Consider the following 13951-nt stretch of genomic DNA (forward strand, 5'->3'; position numbering starts at 1 on the left):
GAGAGACAACCAATTGATGTTTCTCTTTCACACCAATGGTACTCTCCCTCCTTTGCCTTCCCTCTAGAAACAAACAAATAAATTTTTTTTAAAAGTGAGTGGATAAGTCAACCCAGACAATGGAATGTTATTCAGCACTAAAAAACAATGAGCTATTGAACCATAAAAAGACATGAAGGAACTATGCCCCATATGGTTCCAACTCTGGGACATTCTGGAAAAGGAAAAACTGGAGACAAGAAACAGACTCGCTCATGGGTGCTGGGGGCAGGGAAAGGAGCAATGCACAGGCAAAGCACAAGGAATGTTTAGGGTGGCGACACTGCTCTGTGTGGCACTGGAATGTGGTTTCCCAGTACTATGCATTAAAATCCATAGAACATACAACACAGAGGGTGGACCCTAATGTAAGTAACAGACTTGAGTTCATGTACGAGTTTCCTGGAACTGCTATAACAAAGGATCTCAAAATGAGTGAAACACAGAAATATATTCTTTCCTGGTCCTGAAGGCTGGAAGTCTGAGATCGGGACGTCAGCAGAGCTGGTTCCTTCTGAGGCCACAGTGAAGGATACGTTCCGTGTTCCCTCTCTCATGTTCCCTTTCGGTGGCCACAGCCATCCTTGGCATTCCTTGGCTTGTAGACACATCACCCCATCTCCGCCTCTATTGTCACATGGCCTTCTCTTCCCTGTGTGCATATCTGTGTCCTAATGTCACCTTCTTATAAGGACACCAGTCACATTGGATTAGATCCACCCTATGGCTTCATATGAACTTGATCATCTGCAAAGATCTTATTTCCAAATAAGATCCAAATAAGGTCCCATTCACAGGTACTAGTGTGAGGACATCTTTTGGGGGGAGGGACACAATTCAATTCATAACAATAATAATGTATTAGTGTTGGTCCATTAATTGTAATGAATGCACTCTCTACTGTTGTAATAGAGGAAACTGTGTGTTTGTGTTGGGGAGGTGTACACAGAAATTCTCTATATACCACTGCTCAATTTTTCTGCAACTATAAAACTGTTTTAAAGAGCAGAGTCTATTATTTTTCTTTAAAAAGCTAGGTGCCAAACAGTGAGCAGAGGATGCTCACATTTATATAAAGAAACAGGTGAAGGCCTGGTCAGGTAGCTCAGTTGATGAGAGTGTTGTCCCATCACACCAGGGATGCAGGGTCATCTGTAGTCAGGGTACATACAAGAAGCAACCCATGAATCATAACTAAGTAGAACAACAAATCAATGTTTCTCTCTCCCCCACCTCCTACCCCTTCCTCTCTCTCTAAAATAAAACAAAAAAAATAGCCCTGGCTGGTGTAGCTCAGTGGATTGAGTGTAGGCTACGAACCAAAGGGTTGCCTGTTCAATTCCAAGTCAGGGTACATGCCTGGGTTGTGGGCCAGGTCCCCAGTGAAGGGCACATGAGAGGCAAACCACACATTGATGCTTCCCTCCCTCTCTTTCTCCCTCCCTTCTGCTCTCTCTGAAAATAAATAAATAAAACCTTTAAAAATACTGCACTCTTTATTTAAAAAAATAATAAATAAATTTCAATTTTTAAAAGAAACTTAAGTTTTTTAAAACCTAAAAAAACTTCTAAAAAAATAAGAAATGGGCATATATCTGTGTGTAATGCTCACACTCTTTACACACGTAAAGAGACCCAGGAACGGAGACTGCTACACGGATGGAGGCTGGTGGAGCAGGACAAGTAAAATGGAGATGGAGGCTTATGGTTCCCTGTTGGCTCTTTAAAAAAACTGTCCCCCATGCACACATTCCTGTCTCAAAAGTGCTTAGAAAAATACAACGAAGAGTACAGAGATTCCTATTTGTCACTCAGCTTTTCTGATGTTAACTGTGACAGGCGAACTCTGGCCCTCCCATCGTCTCCTTTTCAGATGACTCTGTCTGATAGTCTCTCTCCCCTGGGATCTGAGGCCTGTCCCCCAGGACCCTGGCCTCCAGTCCTCCCAGCTCATACCTCTGAGCAGGAAGGAGGTGGTGGTGGCTCGTGTCTACATAATCCAGTTTCCCTTCTATAAAAGCCAAAAAAAATCACCAGTTTACCTTAAAACAATGTTTGTTTTCATTAAAAACAACAATAATCCAACCATGCCCCCCCCACTTCAGCCCCTCCCCACAGGCCCTGTCTTATCCAACCACTCATAACCCCACACTCCTCTGGCTGCCAAGACTTTGCATTTGCTGTACCCACTGCCTGAAATAATAATGTTCCTACTCCTCCTCAGTTAACTCCTGACCCACCTATGGTTTTCAGGGCAAATGTGCCCTTCTCAGGGAAGCTACCAGTCCTCCTTTCAGCCATTTCACTTGGGTCTGCAATGCCCCCTAGGTTTGGCACACAGTAGGTGTGATAAAGATCCTTTGGGTGATCACACAGAAAATGAGAGCACGTGGAGAGTCCACAGCTTCATGTAGCAGGAACTCAGCAAATGGGATCACCAACTGAAGGGTTATTAGCAGCCATCTGGAGCCTGCCCCCCAAACCCCCCTAAGACTGGTATGGGTGGGGGAGGGACAGAGGCCCCTGTAAGGGCCTAGCACCACCTTCTTCTCTCAGCAACCAGACACCCACCCACCTGAGCGAGGCTCAAGCTGCCCATTAAGTGTTTTTTCCCTCCACTTACAGCTAGCGGCATTGACAGGGATGCTCAATATCTGAAGGGCTGTTGGCCTTGGAAGAGAGATCGCAGCCGCCTGGATAAAATATTCCCTCTTGCCCACTCCTCCCCTGCCCTGAAGAAGCTGTGTGTCTGATCCCCTTCCCTAATGAGCTCGGTTCTCTTCCCTCCAGGTGAATGAGTCACTGCCCACCCCTCTCAACCTTTCCAGCTCAGCTCAAGGTTTGGAAGAACCATCCCACCTTCCACCTGTCTGGGTTCTGCTGGGGTCACCTCCCCCAGAAAGTCCTCCCAGACCACTCAAGTACAGGCTCTGGATTCCCACAGCCTTTATGATTTCATGCTTTGAGATGGGCACAGGGCTAGTGTACACAGAGGGACTAGGGCCTCTGTGGAGTCACACCTCAGTGTCCAGATGCTAAGATTCTTGTCTGTTCACTCGTTTCACACAGGGGAAAGAAGAGCTGGGCTCTGATACTCCCAGCCCCAAGGGGCTAACATGAGGGACTGGGTAGAATTGGGTGGGGGCACAGGATATAAAGAGTAGGGTTGAGGGGGGAGGTACAAGAGAGTGTGCTGGGCTGAAGGGAGGTCGTCAGGATACAATAACGTCAAACTGGGGGGCTGACAGTCCCAAAGTGACTGGACCGGGTTCTTCCAGACTATCAGAGAGGGGGAACAGGGGGTCTGACCACTGGGGCAGGGGCGGGGACTCAGATGGTTGGGCTGGGAGGGAAACCCCATGCCCAGAACCAAGACCTCCATTTCTAGCTTCAGAACCAAGGACAGCTCCCCATTTCTTTGGAATCCAGGAGGGTCCCCACTGGTCAGGACATCCAGAGCCTGGGACATCACGAGAGATGTCTCCAAATAAACCCAGGTGCCTCCTGGTGGGGCCTCGGTGTCCTCAATAAAATGAGAATAATGATTCGCCCTTGGTGGGGGGTGAGGGAGGAGGACAGAGAGCTGCAGACAGCAACACTGTTTGCAAACTGTGAGTTTCTAGTGCCAGCTGGCCATTTTTCTCAATGTCTAGAACATCGAAAACTCTTCACACAGAAGGAGTTCAAAACGTGTTAGGGGATGGGTGGGAAAATAAATTATTTCAAAATTTAAAATCGGATCCAAACTCCTTGTTTTATAAAAAGGGAAACTGAGACCTCAGAACAGTTTGGCTTTGCTCCTCCTCCCCAGCCAGAATCTAGAATGCTCTCTCTAGGCCTAAGGGGAGGTGGGTGTGAGCCTTGTTCATTATCCAAATACCAACCCACCCTGCTGGAAGATGCTGAGGTCCTGGAGGGGCCAGCTCTTGCCTAGCTCTTGGGAGTCCCCCCCGCTCTGGGTGAGACATAAGGACACTGAATGGGCCAGAGAGAAACACCTAGGGCTGAGGTGTCCCTGGAGGGAGTGGGTGTGCTGTGTTTGGGGGCTGGGGAAGGGCAGCGGGCGTTCTATCTGGGAAGGGAGGGAAAATTGTATAAAGGAGGGGGCATTGGAGCTGGGCTTTGCAGGTAGAGTATGAGTTACCTAGGGAGAGCAGAGAAACAAGGGAACATCAGAAACCCAGGCAGAAAGACAGAAGGACATGGCCATTCGAGGAGAGTTGGAAGAGGCTCAGGTGGGGAGGATTCCCCCCTCCAGGGGAGGGTGGAGATGGATTGGGGGACAAGCTTGTAGCTGGAGGCCTGCTAGGGGTTCTATCAGATGAGGACCAGTCGGGAGTGAGCCAGAGAAGGGATAACTGGGGAAATTGCTCAGAGGGACCCAGGCACCCCCTTGGGGGCCGAGTGAAGCCTGCCCCTCTCCTCACTCACTAGACATCAAACCCAGACTTTCCCTTCTTCCAGGTTATTAATTTTTCAGAGAAGAAAATGCTTTTTGTATTTTTTCCAGGCAAAATATTGATAATGGGCTTAATGTGCCTTTCCAGCTTTTGTGCATTAAAGGGCTTTTCTGTCCTGGCTGCTGCAAAGGCTGCACACTGCACACACACACAAGCGTGAACACACACACACACAGGGCACAGCCCCCCACCAGCAAATCGCTCTTGTTAGAGGCACGGCTGGGAGTGGGGTAGGGGCGTTTTGACTGCCGCCCAGCATGTAGAAGCAGCCCCCTCCCCACCTGGAGCCTCCTGCCTCTGCTCCACAGAGCCAGACACTCCCCCGCCCCAAGGTGGGTCAATGCATTCCGCCGAGGGAGCTGGCGTTTCTGGCGGCATCAGGCTGAGATATCGCTATGAGTTGTTTAAAATTTGCCGTCCTTTCTCTTAGCAATGGGGAAACAGAAAGGTAGTGGCATTCATTCCTTCATTCATTTATCCATCCTTTCATTTATTCACTCGCTCAATCTCATACATCAGCCAGTTACTACACACCTATTGTGCACCAGGTCCTCCTTGAAGTTCACAGTCTGGTCAGAGAGAAGGGTGCTAAGCAAAATACTCCAGGGAAAGGTATCACTATGAATTGTGTTAAGACCCCTGTAAGAGACACAGAAACGTGAGATAGTGAAACAGGGTGGGGCCAACCTGAGGCAGTGACACAGCTGAGGCCTGAAGGACTGAGGAGGAGTGACCTCCACGAAAAGACAGTGAGGAGCTTTGCCTTCCTCAGGAGAGAGAAGCATGTGCAGAGGCCCAGAGGCACAAGACAGCAGAATTCATTCTCTCTGTTGTTCCCAAATGTAGGCATGCAGCAGGATTTTCTGGGAGGCTCATGGAAGCCCTGATAGGTGGCTCCCCACACCTGGAAGCCCCCCACATCTAAGGGCACTGATTCAGCAGGTGGGACACTCACTCTGACAGCCACTTTGCTAGGGGAAAAGCCAGTAGGTTGGTGAGACGAACACATGGGACAAACCTCCAGGGGCAGCCGAAGGGAGACATGGGGGCCTGACACCCTCAAGCTGCCTCAAGCACACACTTACCCCTGTGTGCTCTGGGATTGCTCAGTTAAATACATTCCAAACCTCAGTTTCCACATCTTGAAAATGAGCACCATTTCCTGTGACTGGAAAGATGAACCAAGAGGATCCAGATCAAATACTTAGTGCACAGCCTGGCACACAGTAGGTACTCAATGAATGCAGAACACCAATGATGACCATGTGTGCAATTGATGAAGGAGCAGGAGGTCTCTACTGAGCTGGTGGCAGATAGAAATGCAGAGAGCAAGAGCATGTTACTCTATGTACTAGTTAGCTAATAAGTTCTGAATAGCAAATCAACATAAATTTACCAGCATCAAACAACACACATTACCAGTTCTTCTGCTCAGGTCCAACAAGACCTCCGTTAAAGTGTCAGCCAGGCTGAGCTCCTTTCTAGACCTTAAGCTTCTTGCCCAAGCTCTTGTGGTTGTTGCCAGAATTCAAGTCCTTGTGTTTGTCAGACTGAGATCCTGTTTTGCTTTCTGGCTGTCAGCTGGGGGCTGCTCTCAGGAACTAAAACACACTGACTGTGCCCAACAGTGTGGCCCTTCTAGAGATGCCTAACAACATGGCAGCTCATTTCTCAAAGACCAGCAGGAGAATCTCTGCTGGGACACGGTCTCACATAACACACCATAATCATGGAGGGACACCCATTACATTTGCCATATTTCATTGTATGTAAGCTAGCCATATTCAAGGCACCAGTAGGCAAAGATCAAGAGGGTCATTTTAGAATTTTGCCTACACATACATACATGCAGGCTCATGAGCATGCCTTCTTATGGCCACAATTGTGTGCATGGCCATAGACATGCACATTTTTATAAGTATTGCCCCTTTTGCATTGCCTGCTGAGAAGCTCAGGGCCAAAACTTCAGCCCATCTGTGGCAAGGGTTTAGAACCACCTGATGTGGGTTTTGTGGACTTGCTCTCTGCTAGCCACAGCTTCTCTTGACCTTATTTCTAATTTTTTTCTTCTGGCTGCCTTGCCTCTGCAATCCCCTCCACCCCAACCTCCTGGACCCGAAACAGGCTGATAGAGACAGCAGCTCCCATCTGCTCAGTCTTTAAGGACTTTCGTGAATTCTCTCATTTCAGCCTCAGGAGAGGGGGGACCTCATGAAGACAGGGAAAATGTGCCCAGAGAAGTTATGAGAACTCATCCCAACACCCAGCTAAGAAATGAATTTAAGACTCTGGATTAGAAGCCAGGCTCCATTTCAAGTGATCAGGTTTGAGAGCTTGGGTTAAATGCACTGGACACCTTAGGTTAAAACATACATGGAGACTAACTGGCAAAACCACCTCTGAGCAAGCCGAATCAGCTGGCAGGATGACCACACAGTGCCAACCTCCTCCACAATTTTTGCCCCAAAGTTGCAGTTTTTAACCCTGGCATAAAGAATCTGCTACCGATTTGCCTCCACTCACACATCTGTCTGCAGGCAGAAAGTGCTGAGGCATGAAGTCCACACACCACACCTGCCAGGGTCGGCCCCTTTCCAGCCACGAGACCAGGGCCCAGCTTGGCCTCACACCTCTCCCAGAGCCCCCCAAAAGGAAGATAAGGGGTGAAGGGCCAAGGCACATGCTTTCTCACACACATATTTGGCTATTATCATGAACTAGACATGCCTCAACCCACTGCTTTAGTGCAAGTAAACAGACCCCTGCGGTAGGTGTTCCTGCTGTGGGCCCCTGGCCAGAGCTGGACAATGGAAACACCAGGATGCCCCAGACCCTGTTTGCACCTTCCAGGGACTTCTGGGCTTGGGAGAGAGACACAGGCAACAGACAGCCAGTCCACAGTGCTAGGAGCAGCAATCTCACAGCGTGAAGCGGCATCCCAGCAGACCCCTCTTGGGGTGCTGTTCTTGGACCCCCCATTCCCCATTCAAGTCGCTCTTCTTCCTGAGCTGCCCTCTTGGCAGCTTTGCTCAGTCCTGGGCTCCAAACACAGGCCTGAGTTTACACCCAGCCACCCCATGTTAGAACAATGGTACCTCCCACCCTCCAGGCCAAATCTAAACAACTTGTACCAATTCACAAAAATTAAACATGGCCCATATTTTGCAGATGGGAAAACTGAGGCATGACAAATAGAATGCATTACCCAGAGCCCATCATCAGGGGCCCGAGTCCACACCCCACGTATGTAATTGTCAAGACAGCCAGCGAGTTGGAGCTTCAGTTTGTTCACCCAGAAAATGGGTGACTGCCCTGGCCTTGCCCACCTGCCGAGATAGAGGGGAGGTGAATGGAGGCTGACACTCTGATGACACCTAAGGGTGCCGAATCCAGAAGAAGCCCCACCCCTGGGAAGGTCTGAGACCCAGAAAGTCAGCATGTTGGTGTGCAGAGACTAACCCAAAGCCACGGAAATCTCCTGCCCCGTGTCTGCGCTACCTCCTCCCAGAGCCTCCTGTGAAGGGTCCACAATGTCCAGCTCAGAGGGTCCCTATGCGCAGTGGTGTGGGCCTACCGGGGGCCCTCCTGATGGGGTCTGTGATGGAAGGAAGTATCTGTCCCTGGTTTCTCATTCCTGGGATGAGAAAACTGCCTCTTTCTCTCCTAGTGGGGGGCTGGCAGGGTGAGGAGAGGGCTGGAGGAGGTCCTTCCCGGTTCCCAGGAAACACTGCTGATGAGGGTCTGCCTTCTTACCTCCAGATGCACAGGGGCTCAGTAATGACAGAAGTGTGATGTTGTGCTTGTTTTATTCAAGCCAGAGGGAGAAGAGAGGGAACCCCAAAGGTTCTCACATAGACAAAGTTTGGGTATTAATTATGAGGCAGTTACAGAAGAAAGCCTCGGAGCACTGCTCAGAGGGGAGGAGGGGGGAGAGCTCCTGAGGTGGGCTAACCAGCATCACAGCTTTTGGCACCAGAGGGAAGCAGAGGAAGGAGGGGAGCGTCAAGAACCCCCTTTCCTCCCCAGCAGGAGAAACTGAGGCCACCCTCCACCCCCACAGCCTCCACAATATGGAAGTGTGTGCACCAGGCTCTGATCCCCAGGCCATGGCCAGGCTCCCCAAGGGGTCAAACTGCAGAGAATGCAGGGTGGAGACAGCAGTGGCCTTTTTAAGGGGGAGCCCGGCTGACTCTGCCCCCCCATTCCTTTAATGATTAACTAGCCCGGCAGCACCAGGGAGCTGCGGACACCAGACTCCCTGCACCCTTGTTCTTCCCTCCCTGCTGGTCACAGGCCTTGGACTAGAGGGTCCTCCTGGAGTGCAGGCTGGACTGTCCCCCCTGGTCTCCCAGATATTGTCCCCCAACGCCAGAGTCTAGGGAGTCTCGGTTTCCCTGGGCTTGTCTGGAGGGCTGGACTGGACAGAAGGACCCTAGTTGGGTTACACTGGGTAGCTGGAACCCACACCCCACAAATCCAGCCAAGACTCCATTCAGTGTTGCTTCGGAGACCAACTCTACTGCCAGCTGGACACTCTGAGATGTCCACGTAACTCACACAAACTGGGTGAACACTGGGGCTCAGCTCAAGGGGGTTCGGGCTAAGCCCAGGACCTCCCTGTGCCTCAGTTTCCTTGTGGAAAAATGGGGACAGTCATACCTCAGTCTCAGCTCAAAACAGGCAAGGGGGGGACAAACAGGGTGGGGTTCTGCTGGGAGCATCATGCCCCCAGTTGCCAGGACCCCCCCCCCCCCACCGCTGGGGAGGGTGGGAGGGAGGAAGGAGGTGGCTGAGGACCGAAGGAAAGAAACCTTTCCTTTCTGTACACAGTGACTCACCTACTGGGCTCAGGAACAAACAGCTCCCCACCCCCCTCCCAGCTCACACAGTTCTGGGGTGGAGGAGGGCGGGTCCTTCTGCACTCACTGCGTCTGCGACAACCCCCGCTGTGCAGCCTGAGGCTGGAGGGAGTTGTTCTAAAGGCCAACCAGGGACCTCCCAAAGTGCAACCTCCTCTTAGCCTGGCATTCAAGGCCTGGCTTCGACACCTCCCCCTCCTGTCCTTCCCCAGCTTTATCTCATTGACTCATTCAACAAATATATCTTTAATGAAGGCCTGCAAGGTGTCGAGCTAATACCAGCCATCTGCCCCTGCTCAGCTTTCTTCCTTCCCAAATTATAAGGGGTCTTTTTTATCCTTGACTCGGGTACTTGACCCAGACACCTAGACATGCTGCAAAACGCAGCCTCAAGGTTCCTCACCCCCGGGTAGTCTGTCCCTGCCCTAGTCCTGACCCCAAAGGGATGAGTGATGGCAGAGTTTTGTTTTTCTTTTTCTCCCCTTTCCCCAAGCCTAGTAGCTGCTCGGCAAAGGCAGGGGCTGAGGCCTCAGCCCTAAGGTGGGAACTGCACAGACAGACTTGTTAAATCAAATGAACGGCCCAGCTCCCTTCCTCCATTCTCGACTTGTAGATTCCTACACTCGTCTTGCCCGGCCTCAAATCCTCAGCGTCCCTTGGGCCCTCTCACCCGCGAGGGATACTGGCAGAGGAGACGGACCCGAAGGGCGGCAGGGGAAGGAAGGCGATCAGCCTTGCTGTCGAGGAGGGCACAAGCCTTCTCTACTTCCCCTCTCCCCTCCCTAGCTGAGCGGAAAGGGCGCGGGTGTGTTCAGATAAATAGCGCATTAATGGGGCGCCAGGCATGGGCCAGGCTCCCCAGCGGAAGCCTCAGAGAATAACCCACCTGGGGCAGGGGCGTCGGACGTTCAGAGCCCGGGGGGCGGGGTCCTCACTCTCAGCTGGGGCCTCGGCCTCCGCGTCTGGAAAGTGGGCGCTCGCCCAAGTCTGTCCTCCCCTCCTCTGTCGTCGCGTCCTGGGCTCCCGGGTCCAGGACCGAACAATCCGGGTGTGGAAACCGGCGTTCTCGGACTTCGCGGAGCCAGGGGCTGGGAGCCGGGCCAAGGCGGTTCCTGGAAGGGGCCCCCACGGCAGCCCCGGTGCGGCCTCGGCAAACTGACGCGGGGCTCCAGGGTCCGCCTGCTACCTCTCGGCAAGGGAGAGCGTTGTGGATTAAATGCATACATATTTACATTTTTAATTGTCAGAGACTCCTTTCCAGGAAGGGCCAGACAGCGCTTGGGCCGCGAGTGGGCTGGGGTCCCAGCGGCGAGGGATGGAAGCTTTACAGCGGCGGTGGCGCTTGGGCGCCTCTGGAGCGCCGCGCCAGAAGCGGGTTTCGTTGCGCCGGGGAAGTCCGCGGCCGGCAGAGCCCCGACCATCGCCGGCAGCGGAGTTGGGTAATGAGGTGTCCTCGAGCCCAAGAGCGCGTCCTGTCCTCCTCTCCCATCCTCCAAGAGACGGCGGCTGCGCCCTGCGTGGCCTGGCCTCAGTTTCCCCCACTGCAAACTTCGGGACAGACTCCTAGTTTCTTCACTGCCTCATGGAGGGAGACAATCTCTGCAAAGTCCAGAGAGGAGGTGGGGGGACGCATTCGTGTCCCCAGCCCCTTCTAACTGCTCCTGCAGCGGGGCCTCGCCGTACTTTCTACCTTAGCGTCGGAGGCTCCAGCCCCCAGCCCAGTTCCGGGATCTGTCCTGGACCCGCCGTGCACAGAGTTGGGCCAAAGCAGGCAGAGGGAGCGGCAGGAGAGTGAGCAGACCCCGTGCGCTCTGCAGTACCCAACCCCTGCGTGTCACCCTAAAAATGGGGAAACTGAGATGCGGACAGAGCAGTGCGGGCAAAAGCCCCCGCGCCTGCCCGGCCTGACTACGATCACCCACTCTCGAGTAATGAGGGGAGTTGGAGGGAGTGGAATTCTCTCCGCTGTGTTCCTTGAACTCTGGACCCACGGAGGCTCAGCTGCTGGGGGAGAGGACTAAGACGCGAGGCCCCCAGATACACACCCAGCCGGCCGAGGACGCCCAGCTCCGGTGTCCTAGCGCAAACAAGCGCCGTGTATTTGCCGAGAACGCGGCGGGCGGCGCGGCCCTGGAGCGCTGAGGATTCGATGGAGCCGCGCGCTGCGGCGGAGGCAACGGAGCCTGGGCGGGCGCGGGGATCGATCCAGCGCAGCTGTTGCCAGCTCGTCCGCCAGAGCATCAACCCTCGGGCCCACGCGACCCTGCGACCCCCGGCTGCGAGCAGGAAGCTTAGGAGGTCTGGTCCGCCACAGGCAAAACCCCAATATCGCTGCGCCTCAGGTTCCGCGCTGCGAACGTCCCTGCGCCCGACGTCCAGATGGTGAAACCTTAGGGTGTTTTGAGTGCTCAGCCTTGCCGGGACCCCCGCCATGCCGGAAAACTTTAATACCCTCCCCCCAAATCTAAATAAGTCCTCTGACCCGGCCTGAACGAAGGAGCAAGAGTTGGGCGGGAGGACGCTGCCCCTCCAGGTGTGCACGGGCCAGGATGTGGGGCGTCTGCAGGTGTGGGGGGGCTGAAGCTGGGGCCAGGGCAGACAGACCTCGGTCATCGATGAGACTGGGGAAACATTAATTGTCACTATTTATTAAAACCTCGCTGTAATAAAAGAAGGGGTGTGCAGCGGCCGGTAACTTTCACTTCTGTGGGAGACAAATAGAATCAGAAATCAGCCGCGAACCATGGAGGGGCCTTGGAGAAGCACCGAAAATAAAAACTTTAGGTATTCCACCCCTACCCCAGTCTCTTTAGCTGGACCTCAGGAACCAAAACAACCAGAAACACGACCTGTCGGAGAAGAGGTGAGGCGGAGGGTACTGGTTAAAGACTGCAGCTCGGGGCAGGGTGGGTCACGGCCATTGGAGCGCTGGAGATGACTGGGCCCCCATGGCGGGGCACGAAACCTGAATCCCAGCGGGTCCTCTCACTGCTCTCTGGACGCTGGGAGTCTCCAGGTCAGAGGAACCCCAGGCTGTGCTTCTAGGTTCTCCCAGGCCAGGCTGGACCCACAGGAGACGGGCATTGCCCAGGGACAGCCCAGGGACTGCCCAGCGCCTGCAGGGGCACCTCGCATCCCAGGTGCGGGTTCTAGAGGCTGAATGGCAAGTTTCCAGGAGGGGACACTGAGGTGGGAGAGCTTCCCCTACCACGCTAAGGTCCCCACAGAAGCGAGAATGCGGGGTGCCCTGCCCCCATCCAGCCCACCCCGCCCCTGCCTGCAATTTGCCTAATGATTCAAAATCGATCAGGCCCGAGCCGCCAGCCCACCCCGTGGCAGGCTCGATTCTACTTTACTAATTACGAAAAGGCCGACGGTGGGGGGACACTGCTTCTGGGGCTCCAGGGGGCCACTTCCCCTCCCCCTCCTCTCCTTGGAGGTTGGAACATTTTTCTCAATCTCCCAGTGAGCACGCAGCTTGTCCAGGGAGTAGGACCCTGTCCTGGCTGAAGCTGGTCCTCTGGGTGGAGGCAGCCTGTCCGAGACTTGGGAGTGTGGACTGTCCTGAGGCAGTTGAGGGAGGGGCACCCTCCCAATGCCACCAGCCTACATCTTTTCTTTCAGAATGGACGCTTTCCTTACTAGAATGGAAAACCCACAATGCTCGTGTAGAAATGAAAGCGATCATCGAGCTTGAGGACTAGAAAAAGAAGGATGCAAAAGGCCGCGTGACCGGCCGAAACCCCCGAGGAGTGCCCCTGCGACTTTTGGGAGTTCATCCACACACCCTTGCTCCTCCACCCACAGAGACCCTGACCCGTGGTTTCTGGGCCTGGAATGTGACCGTTTCATAAGGCTCTTTGATTTTTAAATCCCATGATTATTTTTAATTGCCTGTGATGGTTGGAGGGTGGGCGGGGAGGTCAGGCTAGGGCTCAGCATAGCCAGAACCTGTGCCCACAGACTCAGAATCTGTGTGAGGGTGGGGGCATTCAGTTGTTCAGGCCCACCCCTCTTTCTCACCTCTGTTTGCCCACCTGGAAGATGGGTGTGATGACATACAACCTGGAACTGTGTAAAAATCATGCACTTGAAATGCCCATGGACGGGCAGGCTGGGTCACATTTGGACAAAACATGGAAACCAAGGGGAACCCCTACTCCCACCACGCTCCACCTTGGTCCTGAGACAGATGGGGAACCTAAACTGCCTCCCCCCTCCCAGGCTGGGAGAGGGGTGTGTGTCTGGGAAACAGTAGGCAGCTATTACATGCTGAGTCCTAGCACAATGCACAGTGGGATAAGGATAGAAATCCCATTTAGCCCTATCTCAGCCCAGGACTTGGATCAGGTCGCTCTACTCTCTGATGCCCTCCCCGCTTCTAAGCAGGGGCCAGTTCATCCAGGCTTCCAAACTCCCTGGCACTCAGAGAGGGCCCTGCCCCACCCTGGCGCTCTGCACAGACCCCTCCGCTCCCTGCTTCGGCCAGCAGGAAGGGGAAACGGACACCTGGAAGGGCCCTCCTCTAACTTGCAGGACACACAGTCAAGTCCCCAGGGTGCCACCACAGCCACATGGGTGGGAAGTCCTGGT

Source organism: Sturnira hondurensis, unplaced genomic scaffold (genome assembly GCF_014824575.4).
Source record: "Sturnira hondurensis isolate 20B ecotype Veracruz unplaced genomic scaffold, ASM1482457v3 Scaffold0003693, whole genome shotgun sequence".
In the NCBI taxonomy this organism is placed as follows: domain Eukaryota; kingdom Metazoa; phylum Chordata; class Mammalia; order Chiroptera; family Phyllostomidae; genus Sturnira; species Sturnira hondurensis.